We start from the raw sequence: 20,560 nt of genomic DNA, 5'->3' as shown, positions 1-20,560 counted from the left end.
ATTTGAATTGTGTCCTTCTGGCTGCTTGTAATATTTTCTCTTTGACTTGGGAGTTCTGGAACTTGGCTATAATATTCCTGGGGGTGTTTTTTGAGTCTTTTTCTGGGGGAAGATCAGTGAATTCTCTCATTTTCTATTTTGCCCTCTGCTTCTAGGACATCAGGGCAATTTTCCTGTAGAAATTCTTTAAAAATGAGGTCAAGTTTCTTTTCCTGATCATAAATTACTTTCAGGCATCCTAATAATTTTTAAATGACTTTTTCTGGATCTGTTTATCACATCAGTTGTTTCTTCATTTAGATGTTTTACATTTTCTTCTAATTTTTCGTTCTTTTGGTGTTGAAGTATTGTGTCTTGATTTCTCATTAAGTCATCAGCTTCTTTTAGCCCCATTCTACAACTGAAGGATTTGTTTTCCTCAGAGAGCTTTCTTATCTTCTTTTCCATCTGACCAATTCTGCTTTTTTAAAGCATTCTCCTCCTCAATAATTTTTTGAACTATTTCAGCCATTTGACCTATGGTGGTTTTTAACATGTTATTTTCTTCAGCATTTTTTTTTTGGCTTTCCTTGACTAAGTTTCTGACATTGTTTTCCTGTTTTTTCCTGCATCTCCATTTATTTTCCCCAATTTTTCTTCTATTTCCCTTACTTATTTTTCAAATCTTTTCTGAGCTCTAAAAGAGCCTGAGACAAACTTCCATTTTTCTTGGAGTTGTTAGATGCAGAAGCTTGTACTTCCTCATCTTCAGATTGAGTATTTTGATCCTTCCTGGGATCATAGACAAAGTATTTGTCAGTGGTTTGGCTTCTCTTTTTTGTGTTTTCTCATTTCCCCAGCCTGTGCCTGGTTTTAGGGTGCTTCCTGAGCTTTTGTGTATTCTTAGGAGACTTCCCCACAAGGACTGAGCTCAGTGTGTGAAGCTCTGACTGCTCTTCTGGTCTGTGAATGACCACAAGTGCACCCCTCTGCCATGGGGCCTGAGGTGGGGTCCCTGTTCTATGGGAGGCCTAGACTGTGATCAGGATCTGAATGTGGTCAGGGCCCCAGAGTCCTGTTCCAGGAACAGAGGACAGACCTCTGAAGTTTCCCTCCACTCTCCTACCTTTGGTGGGCTGAACACTCAGGACTGTTGCCTAGAGGCTCCTTTTTGCTGACTCTTGCTTCATTTTCCTGGCTCTGGGCACACTGACTGTGCTGACTGCCACAACCACCTTGAGGGCCTGGGATTCTAGCTGGCTCTGGCAGAGGTCTCCCCACTGATCCTCCAGGTTGTGCCTGGTCCTTCCCAGGATGCAGGTCAGGAAGCTGCTTCTGCTGCCAAGAGCTGAGGCTCCCAGGTGCTCTGAGGCTGTCCCAGGGAGGCTGAAGTTTCTTCACTCTGGCAGGGCACCCCCTAACCCTGTGGAATGGAGTTTTTCCACTATTTTCCAGGTTATCTTGGGCTGGAGAATTGCCTCATTGGAACTTTCTGTGGGTTCTGACTCTCACAAAATTTAGTTAGAGTCATAATTTTAAGATTTTTGAAATATTTTGGAGAAAGCACCTAAGAGAGGCTCTTCTCCAGCTGCCATCTTGGCTCCACCCTGGAGAGAGAAAAATTTTAAATAGCTACCTCAGAATTTTTAATTCCATGAGGAATACAGAGAACAAGGAAGGAATAAATTGGTATAAATTTTAGTAAAGTGGCTATAACAATATAGGACTGAGAAACAGCAATAAAGTACCTGCATTATATTTTACTTCAGTTACAAAGTTGCTTTTCTAAGAAACTGGAGAAATCTTACGTTTAAAGTTCGTCATATTTTTATGGACCCCATAATAACTAGTCAGAGAATTTGAAGTTCAGATTAGCAGAGATCATTTGTTAATGTTTATATATTTCTCCTAGGAATAAAGTATTCCCAATTCTTCTTCTATAATCCAAATAGAAAAAAGCAAAATTAAATGAATCTTTTTAATTGCTTTGTTTTCTTAGGTTTTTCTGAGACCTTGTATGAAATAACCAATTTGCAAAAATTAACCAAAATAGATGAAAAAAATCATATGTTTTGGACTCTGATGCCTGTATCCAATGCAAAGCAAATTTAGATTTAATTATGAGTGAAAATTATTCTCCAAGGCTCAATCTTTTACACTGATTTATTATCAAAAGGTTTTATTTGTGCAAAGTCTTATGATCATGTGTGCATTCCATAAAAACTTAAATACAAACAGCTTCTAGCTAAGAATTATGTACACACATTGTTTTTTGCTGATGATGCATCACAGTCCCAATTATAGTACAGTCATCTTTGGTTTGGCAATAATGAATTCAAATACTTTCATTTATTTTTTATAGGCTTAGATATCATTTTTACGGAAATAAAAATATTTTAACAAAATTTTTCTATCTGGTTATTCCTGATATTCCTTGGAGAACCATTAGCATTTCTTTCCTTGTACCATTTTATCTAATTTCTAATAAGAATAGTTGTAGCTTTGGGGAGTATTGGAAGGGGAGGATTATGAATCTCCTTATAAAAGCTAAAAATTACAATTTTCCAGCCATCAGATTATAAGTGCAAACCTTTCCTTTTTTCTATATTAAAATGTATTAGTATTTCTTCTCATTTACTAAAACAAATCAAGCAAATTCTCAAAACTAATTTTTTGGGGGAATAAACTTGCCATGGATTTATTAGAATGGTTTTTAAACTCTCACAGCCATATAACTTAACACCCTATCTCCAAACAAAGCTCAGATGGTTTTTTATTTTGGAAATTGCTCTCAAATTCATCCTTTCTCTATATTCCTATTAGTACAGGAATAGTCTTTGCTATCAGTATAGTCTTTGCACCTATCACCTTATGCCAAGACAAATGTAATAGCTTTATACCTGGCTTTCCTGCTCCTAGTTGGTACCTCTTGATAGGAAAGGGATCACTGGAAGTGGAACAGAATCACCAATAAAGATGTATTGATTTTTGAATATGTTAATCTTGAAGCCAGATTAGGAAAATTCAAAACAAACAGCCCTTTGCAAGGGGTTATCTTCAATGGAAAAGTCTATAAGTGCATATTTCCTTGAGAAAGTCTTAAAGGGAAGAAGTTCAGTTTAAGGAGGCCTGGAAGAGGCCCCTGGTGATTCTAGTGGAAAACTGAAGGAAAGCAAGAAGAAGCATTAAGGAGGAACAGGGACCCAAGTTTGGAGAACAGCCAGTGAAAATGCTCAGTCAGGAGATGGAGATCAACATGAAGTCGGCATCATGCAGAATTGTGGAGTAAGTAGTAAGAATTAAGAAGACTGCACATTAGCAAGGAGTCAGTTTTAAAGAGCTTCAATTACAAAAAAGAATATTTTATATTTGACTCTGGAGGTAATAAAAAGCCCAGAGTCTGTTGAATAATGGGTGGCATGGTCAAGACCTGTAATTTAAGATGATTAATTTAAAAGCTGAGTGAAGGATAGACTGGAGTAGGGAGAGACTAGATGAAGGGAGATTAACAGAAAGCTACTGTAATAGTCCAGAGGAGGTGATGATGACTTGCACAAGACTGGCTGCAAATTCAAAGAGAAGGGTGAGATATTTTTACAAAGGTAGAAAACAGAATTTGATAACTGATTGAACACAGTAAATGAGCGAGTGAGGAATAGAGAATGCCACATAAATTTTAGGATGGCAGATCAATCTATCCTAAAGAATAATGGGAAAATTAGGAAAGAAGATTTGGGGGTAAAATAAGTTCTGTATTGGATATGCTGGGTTTAAGATATCTGTAGGATAACCAGTTTGAGATGTCTAATGGGTATTTCAAGACTAGAAGTCAGGAGAAATGTTAAAGTTGGACAATTGATTTAAGAATCATCTGCATATAGGTGTTAATTGAAATCATGGAAACTGATGAGATCACTACATGAAATAGCATATATAGAAAAGAGCCTTAGGGACTCCAAAGGTTAGTATTTGTAAGGAGTGAAAATCCAGAAAAGAAAAAGGAGAGATCAAACAAGTAGGAGGAGAAGATCCTAGAGAGAATAGTATTATAAGAGAAAAAAACTAGAGAAGAGAGTATCAAGTAGAAAACAGAAACCAAAGGTGTCAAAGGTTTCAGAGGATGATAATTGCAAAAAAGGTAACCAGTTTTGTCAAGTAAGTGATCAGTAGTGACTTTGAAGAGAGTGGGTTTGGTTTAATGATGGAAGTCAGAATTCAAAAAGAAGTTAAGAGGAAAGTAAGAAATACAACACATTAGTTCTATATTCCAGACCCACAATGCTGAATGCTGAACATTTATAGCAGCTCTTTTTTGTAGTGGCAAAGAATTGGAACTTGGAAGGATGCCCATCAATTGGGGAATGGCTGAGCAAGTTATGGTATATGAATGTTAATGGATACTATTGTTCTGTAAGAAATTATGAGCAGTTGGACTTTAGAAAAGACTGGAAAAATTTGCAAGAACTGATGCTGAGTGAAGTGAACAAAATCAAGAGAACACTGTATACATTGACAGCAACACTGTGAGATAGTTAACTGTGATGGATTCAGCTCTTTTCAGTAACTCAGTGATCAAGGACAATCCAGTTATGGAAAATGCCATCCATATCCAGAGAAAATATGGAGTCTGATTCACTTTAAAAACTTCTTTTATATTTTTTCATGATTTTTCTAATTCCTCTTTCACGGCAAGACTAATATGGAAATGTTAAACACAATTGTGCATGTACAGCTTTTACCAGATAGTTCACTGCCATAGGGAGGGAAGAGAGAATGGTGGAAAAATGCAGAACTCATAAACTTGAAACTGAATATTCAAAACTACCTATGCATGTAATTGGAAAGAAATAAAATAACAAAGAAAAAAAGTTAAATAAAATAAAAAAAAGAAGTAAGAGTTAATGTAGTAGAAGTAAACTATTGCAGATGGTCTTCTCAACAAGTTTACATACAAAAGAAAGGATGATAACTAGCAGAAGGATGACCAAAGTAAGAGTTTATTTGAAAATGGAGTTTATTTGTAGACATTAGAGAAGCATCCAGTGGACAGAGAGAGATTAAAAATAACTGATAAAGAAGGGGTGATAGAGTAGATGGAATGGAACAAGATCTAGGATACCTATGGAAGGGTTTGCTTGGCAAGGCAAAAGGTAACTTCTTCCTGTAAAATAAGAATGAAGGATGAGATAGGGTTAAGATCTATGCAAGATGCTTGCTTACTGTCCCTCATACTCAATACTGGACCAAACTACAAGCTGCTAATCATATATTTTCTGGATTATATCTTTTACACCATTTAAGATAATATTTTAAATTTGTATCTAAATGAGTCCTTAGCTATCCTCTTATCCAACCCCTTCATTTTACAAATAAGGAAACTTAGATCCCAAAAAGCTTAACATATTTGTCCAAGTTCACAAATATTATTACAGAAACAGAATTTTTAACTACAAACCTCTGATGCTAAAATTAGTGATCTTTCCACTGTAACCTTCTGCTTTAGCAAGTCAAGCTTGGTAATATGCAGAAATTCACTTACACTATCCACTGATACTGGGTCATTTTTTATTTTGATTCTTTGGAAACTAAGTCTCCCCAAATATCACTGGAAGAATACTAATGCTAAAAATGGGTGTGTGTGTATGTGTATGTGAACTTAAACTTGTTAACCAAGTTATTTCCCAAATGTAATCCAATCTTCTTTCTTCATCCTAATCAATTCTGGGCCCAAACCATTGTGGGCAACTCCTCAAAATTAATAATATATCTGAAGCCAAATTCAATATCATCCTGTCTGCAACACTACTCCAAACTGGTTCCTTTTCCTGACATTTTTATTGCTATTAATGAATCATTCTCTGAGTCCAAATGGCTGTCTCTATTTCTTTACCACTTTCTCACTTGTCATCTCCTTGCATTCTGGCTTCTGCCCAAACTTCAGACTATAGCTTCTTTCTTACAGGATTTTTGTAGATGGGGAAGCTCCAAAGAACCTTCTTTTTCTTTTTCCTGTAATAATTGCTTAAGCAGACTTTGTTTTTAATACTCAAATACTTAAATATTCAGTAATAGCAAACAATGATTTAAATTCTCAAATTTTGAGGATTTAAATCTTCAACATCATCAATGAGGTTTCACATCAGAAGGAAAGATAAAAAAAACAAAACAAAACTAAGATTTCACATGTGAGAATTATTAAGCTAGTCTCATTTTCAAAGTAATTTCACCACCATCTGAAGAGTGTCTGTAGCTAATTTGCATTCTTTTAGGAACTTATCTTTTTGTTTGTTTTTCTATCTGCATGTTTGTTTCTGTTTGTTTTTCTATTGAATGTGTAAACAAGATGATTTTGGTAAAGATAACCAAGTTGAGGGATAAAACATTTGCTTTGACTCTGAAAACTTTTCCATATACAAAGTATAAATGTTCTTATTGACAACATATTTGAGACTTTCATCACATCTTTTTTATGGGAGACTGGAAGGGGGAATCCTGAAGAATACCTTAGCCTTAAGTATTTATTGTCTTAGTGAAACTACTTTTAGAATGACTTTTGAATATAATTGATTGAGTCATGGCTGGTGCTGATATTGGTTTTTTAAAACTGAAAAATGAAAGAGAAGAAAAACAGAAAAAGTGTAAGAGAGCTAAGTTGAGAGAGAGAGAGAGAGTTGGTGGTGGTGGGGCATGCTCAGAAAGTGGACTTCAGTTCTAAGGGTTGAAACTTGTCCATCATGGCCCAGTTTGCATTTTGTTTTCTTTATTAGGATGAAGATAGAGACCATGGTTATAGCTTTCTTTGTATGTCCAAAATTTAGCCGAATTCCTGAAACAAAGTAAATACTTAAAATGCTTGTTGATGACTGTTTTTGAGCAATAGAGATACAAGGTGGGTAGGAGACAAGAAGAAATAAGGCATGGAAAGACCTTTCTTGGCCATGAAATTTATTTCCTCAATAAAGTATATGTAGTTTGTAGTTGAATTTTTCCCCTGAAATTATATTTGGAGTTTGAGAGTGAATAATCTGGAAATATAAATTGAATTCAAGCTCAGCGATAATGAGTTACCCTTTAGTTGAGTTCTTCAAACAAAGGTTGGATGGTTATTTTTCTAGAGGAGGGATTCTTAGTTGAATTCAGATTAAAATTATAATTCTAAAATTTTGTGATTTCAAGATTTTGTCATAGATTTAAAGTATCCGTATTAGTCAAAATTGTGGCAGTCCACTATTGTAATAAGAATTGATCTTAATAAAGAGTGCCTTGATGTGGACATAGCTGATGCTCTGGAAAAGACAACATAAAAAGGGGTAATTATGAAATCAGAAAAACTTAGGTTTCAATCTTGACTCTTGCACTCACTGTATGATTATGAGCAAGTCATTTTTAACTCTCAGAGCCTCAATGTCTAATTTGAAAAATGGAGAGTGATGAAATTTTGTTATCATAGAAAGGACCATAGATATCATCTAGTTCAATCTGTGTCCAAATACACTAATTCTCTGTAACAGACAAGCAAGTGCTTACCCATCTGTTTTTTTTGAAGATCTCAAGGGAGAGGGAATCCATAACTTTCAGGGGCAGCCCTATTCACATCTAGATAGCTGTATTAGGAAGTTTTGAATTTTTATGTCTTCTATTTCTTGGTTCTAGTTCTGCTTTCTCAGGTCAAGGTGAAAAATTTAGCTCCTCTTCCATTCAGTGGTTCTGGCATTTTTCAATTACATCTGATTCTTTGTTACCCCATTTGAAGTTTTCTTGGAAAGTTGCTAGAATGGTTTGCCATGTCCTCCATGTCATTTTCAGATGGGAAAACTGAGGCAAACAGGGCTAAGTGACTTGCCCAGGGTCACACAGCTAATAAGTTTCTGAGCTCAGATTTGAACTCAGGAAGATAAGTCTTCCTGATTTAGGTCCCCAACGCTCTATTCACTGAGCCTGCCCAATGCAACAATCCTTCTAATATTTAAATATTTATCATCTGCCTTCTTCCAAAGTGTTTTAATCTCTGGACTAAACAACTATAAATTCTTCAAATAAACCTCATATGGAATTATATCAAGATCTTTCACCATGCTCATCACCTTCCTTTGAAGCCTCTCAAATTATCAATCTTTTTCTTAAAACTTGGTTCCCCAAACTGAATCCACCATATCACATGTGGGTGTGTTCAGGAAAAAGTATAATGATACTATCACTTTCCTCATTCTGGTTGTTATATTTTGCTTAAATACAAGCTAACAAATACGTTGTTGTAATAAGTCAATAGATTTTAATTATATAACTCATATTGAGTTAATTTCCAGATTTTTTTCAGAACTAACATTTCTTTCTTGTATTTGTGAATTTGCATTTTTTTTGTACAGTGCTATTTGTTCTTTAGATTCATCGCTACTTAATTTCATCTACTTTGTCCTAGTGTAATGTTCTAGTCTGCTAAGATATTTTTGGATCTTGGCTCTAATATCCAATGTGATAGGTAAATTTGTATCATATGCAAATTTCATAAACATGTTATGATTTTCTCTCAGATGAAAGGAAAAGCCAAGAAACAGGGTAATAGGGTAGGATTAGTGTTATCCAGAAGGAGGCTATAGCTGACAGTGTTAAACATTGCATAGAAATCAAGAAGCATGAGAACCCACAAAAGGGCTTCAATTTAGAAATAGGGGTATCCCTGCTGCCTTTAGAAAGAGGCATTACAGGAGTCAGCTAAGTGGCATAGTGGAAAAGCACCAGCCCTAGAGACAGAGGGATCTGAGTTCTAATACAGCCTCAAACACTTAATAATTACTAGCAGTGCAAACTTCGGCAAGTCACTCAACTCCATTGTCTTGCATAAACAAAAATAAACAAACAAAAAGAGGCATTACAGTCTAATGGCAAAGATTAATCATAAGGTGTTGAAAATTGAAAGAGTTAATTATGTGAAGGATCTTTATTATTATTTTTAATTTATGAATTTGGAGAAATTTAAGAAATTTCTGGCAACCCTGATCAACAAAAAAGGAAGTTAGTCTTTCTTTACTTTTTCAGTAAAGCATGTTTTTCATAATTTTCTTTCCTTGATAATTAATAACCATGCTTTTAATAATAGGTTCTAGTATTTTGTTAGGAATCTATGTCATGCCCACTAATTTACATAATTGATATACACTATTCTCTTCCCTTTTTCAAAAAGAGATAAAATATTTGGTCTTCTCTAGTCCTAATGCTCCCCTAAATTATTAATGATTCTTCAAAGATCAGCAAGCGTAGCTCAAGAATCACGTGTTGATTTTTTTTTCCTAAAGAAAGTAGCCCATCTACATACTAAAGGTAAATTGTAGGGTGTAGTTTTATGATTGATTTCTTTTAAGCCTAGAGACTTGTAATTATCATGATTAGCATGGCTCTCTCATACTCTTTTTCATGAGTATCAATTCCATACAAGTCATTTCTATTCTATACAAAGAAGAAGCTTATTCTCCTTTGTAGGGAAAGCAGAAGCAAATTAAAGTTGAGAAGCTTAGCCCATTTCCTCTAATCTAAGGAGTGTTCCTCTCTCTTCTTTCATCTTTTTGTTTTTACAATGTGACCACAAAAAACAACATTCCCCCATTTTTTTGTCTATAGCCTTTCTGCCTAGACTCAGTCCCCTCCTTTGCTCTGACAATTTAATAGTACAATTCAGAATCTGTCCACCCTCCTGTATTCCTCTTCTGTTAACTTTCAGTGCTTCCAAACTTTGTACATGTTATTTTAATCCCAGTTGACTGATGAGTTTCATGTTCATCCACATCAGTCTCTTTAGACAACTTCTTTTATTCTTTGGAAACACTTATCCTTTTCAAATTATCAATCTTAAGAATTTCCAATCCTATGTGGGTTAATTATTATCCACATTGTACATTAATATCTCAGTTTATAACTTTTACTGCTATCCCCATCTTGGATTTTATCTTCTGTGAATTTCTGTTCTGCTTTGTAGCAAATCCTTCTAAACCACAGATATTTTCTATGGTATCCAGTGTGGACTTTTATACCCGTGAGCTTTTCTTTCTCTCACTTCCTTTAAAATTTAAAGCTCGTTTTTTCCTGTCTGAAGTAAATAAAACTTGTAGCAACAAGGAGTTTTTTGGGAATTTTTTTACAGTTGTATTTGGAATAGAGGATCAAAGAATAGATTAGATCACAGTTTGGGTAGATGGGGTGATAAATGAGAATGGATAAATGATTTTAAAACACTAGGCAAATATATTTCTACTGATACTTATTAGGAACACTCTCTAAGTAGGAAATGGATACTCATATTTCTATTTCATTTATGAAATAGGATTGTTGTAAAGAAGCAACTCTGTAAAATAAAAGCATTAAATAACTGTGAATTAAAATTATTATGTTCTATCACATTAAGAGCATCTATGAAACAGATTGACTCAATTTATTATTTCTAAATTTGTTAAGCAAGAAATTTCATCAGCTATTATACCTGAGAAATTACGTCTTTGAATTTGCTTTAAATAGTAAAATAAAACACAATACACATTTATTAAATGCCTAATTTGTGCTAAGCACAAGTTACCCAAAGTAATAAATTAAGTTTAAGGGAGAGTCTAATTTTAATGTAATCATTTGATTTTAATTGAAGGTTCAATGTTAATGTTAAAATAAGAATTGTATAGAGATAGAGCTTTATTTTTCACATGTTACTCATACCAATCAGATAGTTTTTTTTCCTATTTTCTTTCTTAAGTAAGATTTTTCTTAACTGTTCAATAGAACAATCATTCTTTTTCTTTTCTCATTAGGAGCATGTATATAAATTAGATATATATCTGTATGCATATATATATATAAATATTATGCATGTATATCTTAGTATTGTGCAGATTGTGAATTACTAATGACTTGAACCCAGAACTGAATTTTATTAGGAAACAGAATTGGATCACAACTGAGGAATTATAAAGCATTTTGAATGATAGGACCTGCATACTTCCATGAAAGCTCATCTTTTTAACAAAATATTCTCCTTTATGACTGATATATGACTATGAATAATGGAATACCACCACATTCAAAGAATCAAAATTGTAGATGTTAAAGGTCAATAGAAAGATGTATAGTAAGTAAATAATTCATTTGTGACACACAGCATTGAATTGGTCATGAGAAGTAAAATTAAAAAAAGCATTTAAGATATCTATGGCAAGAAGAAATGTATGAACCCCAATCAAATAGTGAGGGATAATATACACAGTCTAAAAGCTGTATTGGTAGCCAACATATTGCTTAGATTCTCTATGTTGGATTCATAAAATCTTGAAAATAGAATGAAACAGGGATGAGAAAGGGTACAAAGCTGCAATTTGTATCAATGGGAGGAGTATCCACACCAATTGAGATCATGTATTCACACAACACTTCAAATGAGTCTATCTGCATTCATAAAATTTTAGAGTAGGAAAGGACCTTAATGATTATCTAGTCCAAATATTAAATGTTATTAATTAAGAAGCTAATGTCTAGATAAGATCTTGCTCAATTATCCTGGCATACAGGAATTATTTTTTAAAAATTATTTTATTTTTAATCTATGGAATAAAACAAGCATTTCCATAACAAAAGGAAGATAACAAATGGAATAGCAGATCTACTGTGTGTACAACTTTCTATTCCTCCTAAAAGTTATCAAGTAAATTTATTTATTTTTTTTACTTTACCCTTCAGAGATGACCACGATTAGGCTCAAATGAGTATGTGTGTATGTGTATCTGTACATTTGTGTATATGTAAAATTATTCTCTACTTCTATTATAAGTTCTTTCTCTGGCTGTAATGATGGTATCTTTCTTCATATGGGTTTTTTTTGTTTTTTTTTTTTTTGTTAAGGCAATGGGGTTAAGTGGCTTGCCCAAGGCCACACAGCTAGGCAATTATTGTCTGAGGTCGGATTTGAACTCAGGTACTCCTGACTCCAGGGCCGGTGCTCTATCCACTGTGCCACCTAGCGGCCCCTCATATGTTCTTTACAGTTAACTTGGTTACTTATGATAATCAAAAGACCTGTTGCTCAAAGTTGTTCTTAGAACAATACTGCTGATACTATATATACATATACACACACACACTCTTTATTCTGCTCATTTCACTCCATTATTTTGTGCAAGTCTTTCCGTGTTTTTCTAAGATCATTGAACTCATCATTTCTTACAATATAGTCCTATTCCATCATACTCATATACCACAATCTGTTCAGTCATTAATAAATTGTTCAATATTTAATAAATGCCTCTTGACTGAATGTTCCCAAGGTCACATAAAAGACAAAAGTAGATCTTGAATGAAGATTTAATAACTCCAAATTCAATGTTTTTCCAATAAATTACACTATCTCTAATAATGCACACTATAAAGAGCATCCTCATGAACTTAAGAAAAGATTAAAAAGTACATTTATTTAAAAATATAAGAAACCAGAAGATACAGTAACCTAATAAAATGGCAACTGGACTTGAGATTGGGTGACTTTGGCTTCTTGTCCCTAATCTATAAAATTTACATAATCTTTCTCTTTGATCTCAGAGAATATTGAGTTGTATAGCCTCAACTTCCTCCTTGCCAAATATAATTCTTGTAAACTGTTACTTTCTCTCAACATCCATGATAAATGATCATCTAGGCTACTCAGAGATTTTATTTATTCATTTAACAAACCCATGGAACCAAATTATTTATATGTTTGCATTATCGAGGGATCATGCATGATTTTTAACATGTGTATGACCCATACCTTGCTAGAGATTCTTTAAGAGTGTACTTTTGCTCGAGTTAAATTATTGTTTAATATAACCTACAAATATAAAACACTCTAAGATACTATATTATGATGTTCATGCCAGAATCAGATAATTAAAGTTATAAAGGGACCCTAGAGGAGATCTAGTCTTAAAAAGAGGACCATAGATTTAGAGATGGAAGGAAAGGAGTCCCTTTTATCCAGAATCTTCATTTTTGAGATGAGTGAACTGAAGTTCAGAGAGGTTGTATCTTTTCTGAGGTCAAATAACTAGTAAGAAAGGCAAGATTTGACTTTGAGTACAGTATTTGTCCACTGTACTACCCAACTACATCTTATTTGTAGCTTATTATTGTAACTCTGAACATATGCTCTGCTATAGTCAATAGTTTGTGAAAGCTTGATTGTTCTCTTCTCATATTTTCCAAAGATATGTTCAATGCCTAGAACTTAGCAGGGACTTAATAAATATTTATTGAACTGAATTGAATCAAGTCATGTGTAGATCATTCTCTTAAAAATTACACAGGAATGATTAACTAGGTACATTGTAGAAGTAGAATGACAGAGTCCAGCGTTGGATATGTGCTGAGGAAGTGCAGGTTACAAATTCTGCGTCTGATATTTACTAGCTCTGTGACCATGGCCAAGTCAGTTAACCTTTCTGACCTTCAGTTTCCTCATCTGTTAAATGAGGAGCATGAAAATTGTAGTACCTAATTCATAGATCTATTCCAAGGCTCATTTGAGATGATGTCTGTAAAGATTTTTGCAAACATTTAAGTGCTATATAAAGGTCAATTATTTTTATTGGGTGTGAGACAGGGAAGATGCATGCTTATGGAAGTGGTTCCATTCTCTTAAGAATGCAGAGATCAAAAGGAATAAGGAGACTCTTAGATAGTGAAATCCTGCAGGTGCTTTTTTGAAGATGATAATACACTGATAAACTCAAGAATACTACTGGATCTGTCCAATAAAACCATGACCACTCAGAATAAATCAATGGTACTGATTATATACTTTTTGTAGGTGGATAAGGGTTCAGTTGTATATAGGTCCTACAGTCAAACAAAAAGCTTGATAAGTAAATAGAAAGAAGAGAGGATTGGACTAGAATAATTTAGAGAAATTACTCATAATTGTCAATAATACCAAACATTTCTTAAATGACCTTGTGATATTATAATATGAGTTCCAAAAGGTCAAAAATCTCTTTCCTCAAATTACTTACAAATTACACATCTTTTACCACTAATATTTTTCCAGTTATTTAGTATAATTGTGAATTATAGAATACCAAAATTACAGAAAACCTAAAAGACAATGGGAAAAAAATTACTGTAAATTTAAGGAAAGTATGTTATAGTATATTTCAACCTTAGTTTTCCCTTCACAAATGGCATTTTTGATGGCTCATATTATCAGAAATGGAGGTAGGCAAATCATGGAGCAAGAATAAAGAACAGGGGCAGCTAGGTGGCACAGTGGATAGAGCACCAGTCCTGAAGTCCAGAGAACCTGAGTTCAAACCCAAACTCAGATACTTAATAATTACCTAGCTATGTGACCTTGGGCAAGTCACTTTAACTCTACTGCCTTGTAAACTGCCCCCCAAAAGAATAAAGAACAAGGGATGACTATTCAAATGATATAGTGCTGCTCCCAGAATGGCAAAGGGTCTAGAAGATGACCTTCAAAACACTTAGACAGATACTCTATGTGGAATTTAAATCAAGTTGTAGTTACATCCAATTTGACTTTTCTAAAGTTAAGGAATTATACTAGACTCATATTGTGGTCCCTTCTACTTATTCATGTATATGTGTTTGTATATATAAATTATATATGCATATATATACACACACATATATATATGTGTGTGTGTGTGTGTGTGTGTGTGAATATACAATTTGATAATGTAACCAGAAAAGAGAAATTCATTTAATAAATATCGACAGAGAAGATTCTGTAAGGTTTAATTACATTTCTGACTAAAGGACATCTGAGTAACTGAGCCAAGTAACTGAGCCAAAAGAATTCCTTTTCTCACACAAAAGGTACATTTCATCTTCAAAACAAGTTCCTAAATATTTAAAATAGCAAGTATAAATATACATATGTATATATATGCATATATTATATATATATATATATATATATATATATATATAGTGAATATAATGAAGGATTCTTTTTCTTAAGTTTTTGCAAGGCAATGGGGTTAAATGGCTTGCTGAAGGCCACACAGCTAGGTAATTAAGTGTCTGAGGCCAGAATTGTGAAGGGTACTTTCTAATATGCTTTTGTCTTACTCCATGGTTTACAAAAGTTGTAATTTTTTTGTTCTCTACAATTAAAGTAGAAATTACCTCATTTGCATTTTCAACCATTTTTGCAGTTCTCATTCACTCCACAGAAATTTTCCCTTTGTTTCTATGAGTCCATAAAGTTGGTAATTTGACAGAATTTGTATATACCTAAGGTATTGCAGACATAACCAAGGTGTTAACAGCAAAGCATCATGGTGTGAAGCAACTTCTTGTTCAAACACTTGTTTCATCCACAACCAGTTTTTCCCTAGAACTCTGGAGCAGCAGAACAGAAATTTGGTAAATAGGCAGTTACTTCAACAAATAGCACACATTTAAAAGAGGGTCCATGAAATGTATTCTGATTCTGTACCTGGGCACAAAGGTCAAATGGACAGAATCCTTTATCAAAATAGACTTGAACTATTTGGCTTTTATAAAGACCAATATTTAAGATATGTGAATATTGTTGAAGCATGTCTATTTTTAGAGATGTTTGTGCAGGTGTGTCCCACTTTGAAAAAATTCTAATTACCAAATGTCAAATTTACAATAGGGAATCATAAAAGCATTTACTCCTTTTTTTTTAGTTCTAATATTGAACTTTCTAGTTGTGTTTAAAATTGGCTTTAATCCACAAAAACAATATAGAACACAATATTATAGTTACAATTTCATGTCAAGATATGAACTACATTAAAACTTAACATATCCATACATGTATGCACTAATCTAAGAGTTATCTCATGAAAACTAAATTATCCTCTTCAATTTTGAATCATCTCTAGTAAAACTTTGATCATAGGTTTGTTTTCTTTAGGCAACCCCAGTCACTTTTGAGGAAATTGTCCCCCTTTCTATCCTACTCATACTTTTGTGAGTTCAAAAATGCAGTATTATTTTAATAATAACCTAGATAAAACAAGATTAGGAAAGGAAAATAAAACACTTAAATCCCTAAATTAAAAAATAAAATTTCAGAAGTCATTCATTGTGTTCCACAGATGCAAACCATTTAAAAACAATCATTAAGACTACTATCTATTGACATTTATTAACAATTTTGTTCTCATAGACAATATTTCTTGTGAATTTATTTTTCCTCAGTAACTCAAATCTAGTATGTACAAAAACCAAACTGAATATAAACTTATTCTAAAAGGAAACATTTAAAGATCCAGATTCAAACTGATTCTATGTAACATCTAAAGGTGTATGCTAGAAAGGCTGAATTAACATAGTCAAAGATTTAAAAATTTATAATGCATATTTTAGAAGTATATCTATAAATGGGGTCCATTTTCTTCAACATCCAAGTCACATTCTGGCAATGTTAGACATTAATTCTTCAAAGCCACTGGGGCACCAATTTACAGCAGGACTATAGTGGTTAGGTAACCATCTAATGTCTTTTCATTTCATATTTTAACATTCTACATGTCTGTATTAATGATCTGCCATTGTGAATCCAGTCCACAGGAAAGCTGTGTTTCCCACATAATGTGAATAAAGTACTTGAAGGCACTCTATTCAAAACTAAAATCTTTGAAAAAAAAAAAACATATTCTGACTAAAAATTTATGGTAGAAATGTTAACTATGAAATACCATTTAGATTGAATGAAGAAAAAAATCTGAAGTCTTTCAAAGAATTGCAAAGGGATATTAATTCTGGTTCTTCAAAAATTCCTTAATGTGAATAATTTTTAAAGAATAGAAGAGTTCTTAAGTATCATTTTGGTAATAACACTAAGGAGATCAAGGGTATAAGTATTATGTGTAACTAATACAAACATTCATGCAAAGGCTTATATAACAATACAAAAAAATAAAGTATGTTTTTGATTAGGAATCAACTCTATAACTTACTTTGAACTATATGACATCTGATTCATACAATTTATGAGTTCTCTCATGGAAAAAAATTGATTGGGAGCTATATTATGATATAAAAAAATCTTATTATATAACAAGGTCATTTAATTTATTCCTTTAGAGCACAATTTGCTACCCTTATTATTAAAAAAGAAAGGATTAGAATGATACTAAGTACATCTTACATCTATCCTAACACTCAACTTAAAACTAAAGCCAGTTTTCTTCTGAGGAAAGAAAGAAAAAGAAAACTGGGAAGGAGAAAGAAGAGCAATCAATTTCCATGTCACTTTAATGGCCTGACATCCAAAATTGTAACTGTTAAATACTTTCAAACATTAAAAAAGAACATTATATTTCAGAGATAGAATGAAGGAATAAGAGATGCAAAGAAGGATAAAGGAGGGGATAAGATAGGTTTTTTAAATTTTTTTTTTTTTGGAAAAGAGCCCACATGTAACAGATGCTGAACCCGGGTCAACATCAGACACCATAACAGCTTTCATGATGTTCATGGAAATCTATGAAATGTATACATTTGATACCTGTGATAATAAAACATTGTATTTTAAATGAGTGGGAGAGAGCAGATGGTTGGTAATGGTTTAAACATTTATGTTTTGGACTGTCACCAAGCCGCTGTATTAAAAAATATGATGTTTTGTTGTTACATACTAACATCCATCTACAAGGTGTTCATCTTCTGAAGAATGGTACTACTACAGTGGAGATAAAAACAAAATGAACCAAGAGGAAATAATTTTCTCATCTAACTAAATTCATATGTGACATCTTGCTTATTGGCTACATTAAATCAAAATGTTATTAGAGTGACAACAAAATTTGCATTTCCCCTCCCTAAGTTAAGCAACCAAGTCCAAGACCCTAAATACTCTTTTTCTATTCTATTTAAGAAAGAAAAAATTTTAATTTTTACATCCATTTACACTTGGAAAAATGCAGTGAAAATAGTGTGGTTCAGTTTCCCATAATGCACCTGGAGGAATTGCTCTTCTTTAAATTCTTTGAGGTTCACATTTGGTGGACTATTTTTTTTTTTTTTTGCAAGGCAAACGGGGTTAAGTGGCTTGCCCAAGGCCATACAGCTAGTTAATTATTAAGTGTCTGAGACTGGATTTGAACCCAGGTACTCCTGACTGACTACAAGGCCGGTGCTTTATTCACTACGCCACCTAGCCGCCCCAACTACGCCACCTAGCCTCCCCGGACTATTTTTTTAAAGACAGATTTTATTTATTTTGAGTTTTACAATCCCCCCCCCCCAATATTGCTTCCCTCCTCCATTCCCCCATAGAAGGCTGTCTGTTAGTCTTTATTGTTTCCATGGTATAAATTGACCTAAATTGAATATGATGAGAGAGAAATCATATCCTTGAGGAAGGAAAAAAAAGTATAAGAGAAAGCAAAATTAGATAATAAGATAAAGGTTTTCCCCCCTTAAATTAAAAGTAATAGTATTTGGTCTTTGTTTAAACTCCACAATTTTTTCCTCTGGTTACAAATGGCATATTCCATCACAACTAGCCCCAAATTGTCCCTAATTGTTGTACTGATGGAATGAGCAAGTTTTGTGGACTATTCTAATTAAACAATAAGTATTTATGGAATTTCATTGCATTATCAGTATTTTCTATCATGTAAGTTGGGGTTAAGGGTACAAGGATGGCCCAATTTAATGTCCCTAACTTAGAATAATAAAGTGAATAGTAATACCAATTGCATATTATTTTGGTGTGCAGTATCTGTGTTAATCTAAAAGATCCAAGCAACAAAATGATGAGAGTACAAACAAACTTCTTTAATGGATATATGTTTAGAGTTAGGAAGACACATTAAATTTTTACTGTCGATTAATTGAAAATTACAATCCTATGACCAGTATAATTTTGATTTGGCTCTAAAAACTCTTTGTGAGCACTTGTGTGAGAGACGGAGAGGGAGAGGGGGAGGGGGAGGGGGAGAGGGAGAGGGAGAGGGAGAGCCCCTTCCCCCAGTTGCTTTCTAGGCTCTCAGAACCTGGGAACCATTGGGGAACAGTTTGTTTGTGGGTGGGAGTTGGGGGCCGACTTAGTTGTGAACTTAGTTGGAAGTAAAGTGACAGCCATCAAGCACAATCTGGACTCAAACAGGCCGAAAAATGTCTGGGAAAAATGCACTTGACTGACAGGGTGGAAGGGAGACTAAACATTTTTAAACACACACACACACACACACACACACACACACACACACACACACACGCCCCAGAAGCAGCAGCAACAGCACCCACACTCCTTTTCCCAAGACTGAAAACTTGACCCTTTAACTCTCCCACGACCAACGTGCCATTTACATGCAACCTCAAACAAAAACTGAAAAGCAGAGTTAGGAGTTTGGGGAAAATGTCAAAAGAAGAGAGGCGGAGAGGGAGCTCCTTCATTTCGATAGCCACCCTTGTGGGAAGTGGGGATCAAGCACCAACCAAACTCCAAAGAACAGCCCCCCTACCCCCCGCCAAGCGCCTTTTCCCCTCCCGGAGCTTCGGACCCAGGCGTCCCAGTCCACGGTGCCAACACAGGTGGCTCCTAAGTTGCAGGCATTTGACCCCCCCCCCCTCAATTTTCTACCATTCTTCCAGTCTCCCTTCTCTGTCTTTTTTTCACCCCCCTTTCAATAAAAACAGAATTCAGCAGAAAACTCTTCCCGGGAGAGTGAGAAGGAAGGGGGATGATGCCTTCCCTCTCAAGCAAAAGGCAGTAGAAAGTCACCTGGAAGGTGAGCCGCAGGAGCGCGACTCCGCGTCCGCCTTCGGAGATGCGGGGTAAGCGGAGCTTTACACCTGGGCTCCCTCCTTCCTCCTCCTTTCCAAACCTCCAGTCCTCCAGACCTCCTCCTAGAGCCCGTTACCTGGCGGGAACTGCTGCTGGAGGCGACCTGCCTGCGCTGGGGCAGCCGCAGGTAGTGCCCCCGCCACCTCCAGCTCCTGCCCGAGCGCAGCTCCCGGAGGAAACTTCCCAGCCCTCTGTGCAGACTCTTCTCTGATCTTCTGCCCCACCGGCAGGCCGGTCCTCGGGGCGCCAGACCCCTGCAGAGCCCCCAGTTTGCTCAGGAAAGCGGGGCCGGGAAGGCTCCAGGAGCACTATCTCGCCTAAAGTCAGCTCCGGACTCCAGCAGCTGCCTCGTCACTCCTGCCCTCCCTCCCTGACTCCCCTCTCTGCAGCGCAGCCTGCGAAGCAGTGCGGTGGCCTCTCCGCTCTGGCCAGCCCCGCCTCTCTCCTCTCTCTCTCTCTCTCTCTCTCTCTCTCTCTCTCTCTCTCTCTCTCTCTCTCTCTCTCTCTCTCTCTCTCTCCCTCTCTCTCTCACACCGTTATCCCAATGTAAAGACTTCTCTGCCCTCGGTTTGATTGCCACCTGCCTTTATTTCTGACATCTTTGCTCTGGTTTTTCTTCACTGACTTTGTATTTCACTTCTTCCATTAATCAACAATTTCCTTTTGTAGATTTTTTTCTGGATACAAGAAGGTGTCACACAATCAAGATGGATAAATCTCCAATCTGAACTCTCTGTTCATTGACTCATCTTTCTTTTATTTCACAGGAATCTTTGAAGTTTT

At 35.0% G+C, this 20,560-nt stretch overlaps 1 protein-coding gene across 1 annotated transcript in view; it reads right to left on the bottom strand.

The window, feature by feature from the left end:
* The window catches only part of CHST9 (carbohydrate sulfotransferase 9), a 388,835-nt gene extending 368,701 nt beyond the window's left edge, over positions 1 to 20,134 (bottom strand). Inside the window, exon 1 of the mRNA XM_074207181.1 lies at positions 19,854 to 20,134. The gene's annotated coding sequence lies outside the window, so the exon portion shown is untranslated. The remainder of the gene's footprint in view (positions 1 to 19,853) is intronic.
* Between the last annotated feature and the right edge of the window lie 426 nt (positions 20,135 to 20,560).

The sequence above is a fragment of the Macrotis lagotis genome, chromosome X (genome assembly GCF_037893015.1).
Source record: "Macrotis lagotis isolate mMagLag1 chromosome X, bilby.v1.9.chrom.fasta, whole genome shotgun sequence".
Taxonomy (NCBI): Eukaryota; Metazoa; Chordata; class Mammalia; order Peramelemorphia; family Peramelidae; genus Macrotis; species Macrotis lagotis.
Note: the sequence above shows the minus strand (reverse complement) of the source record. Positions and strands in the feature narration are given on the sequence as shown.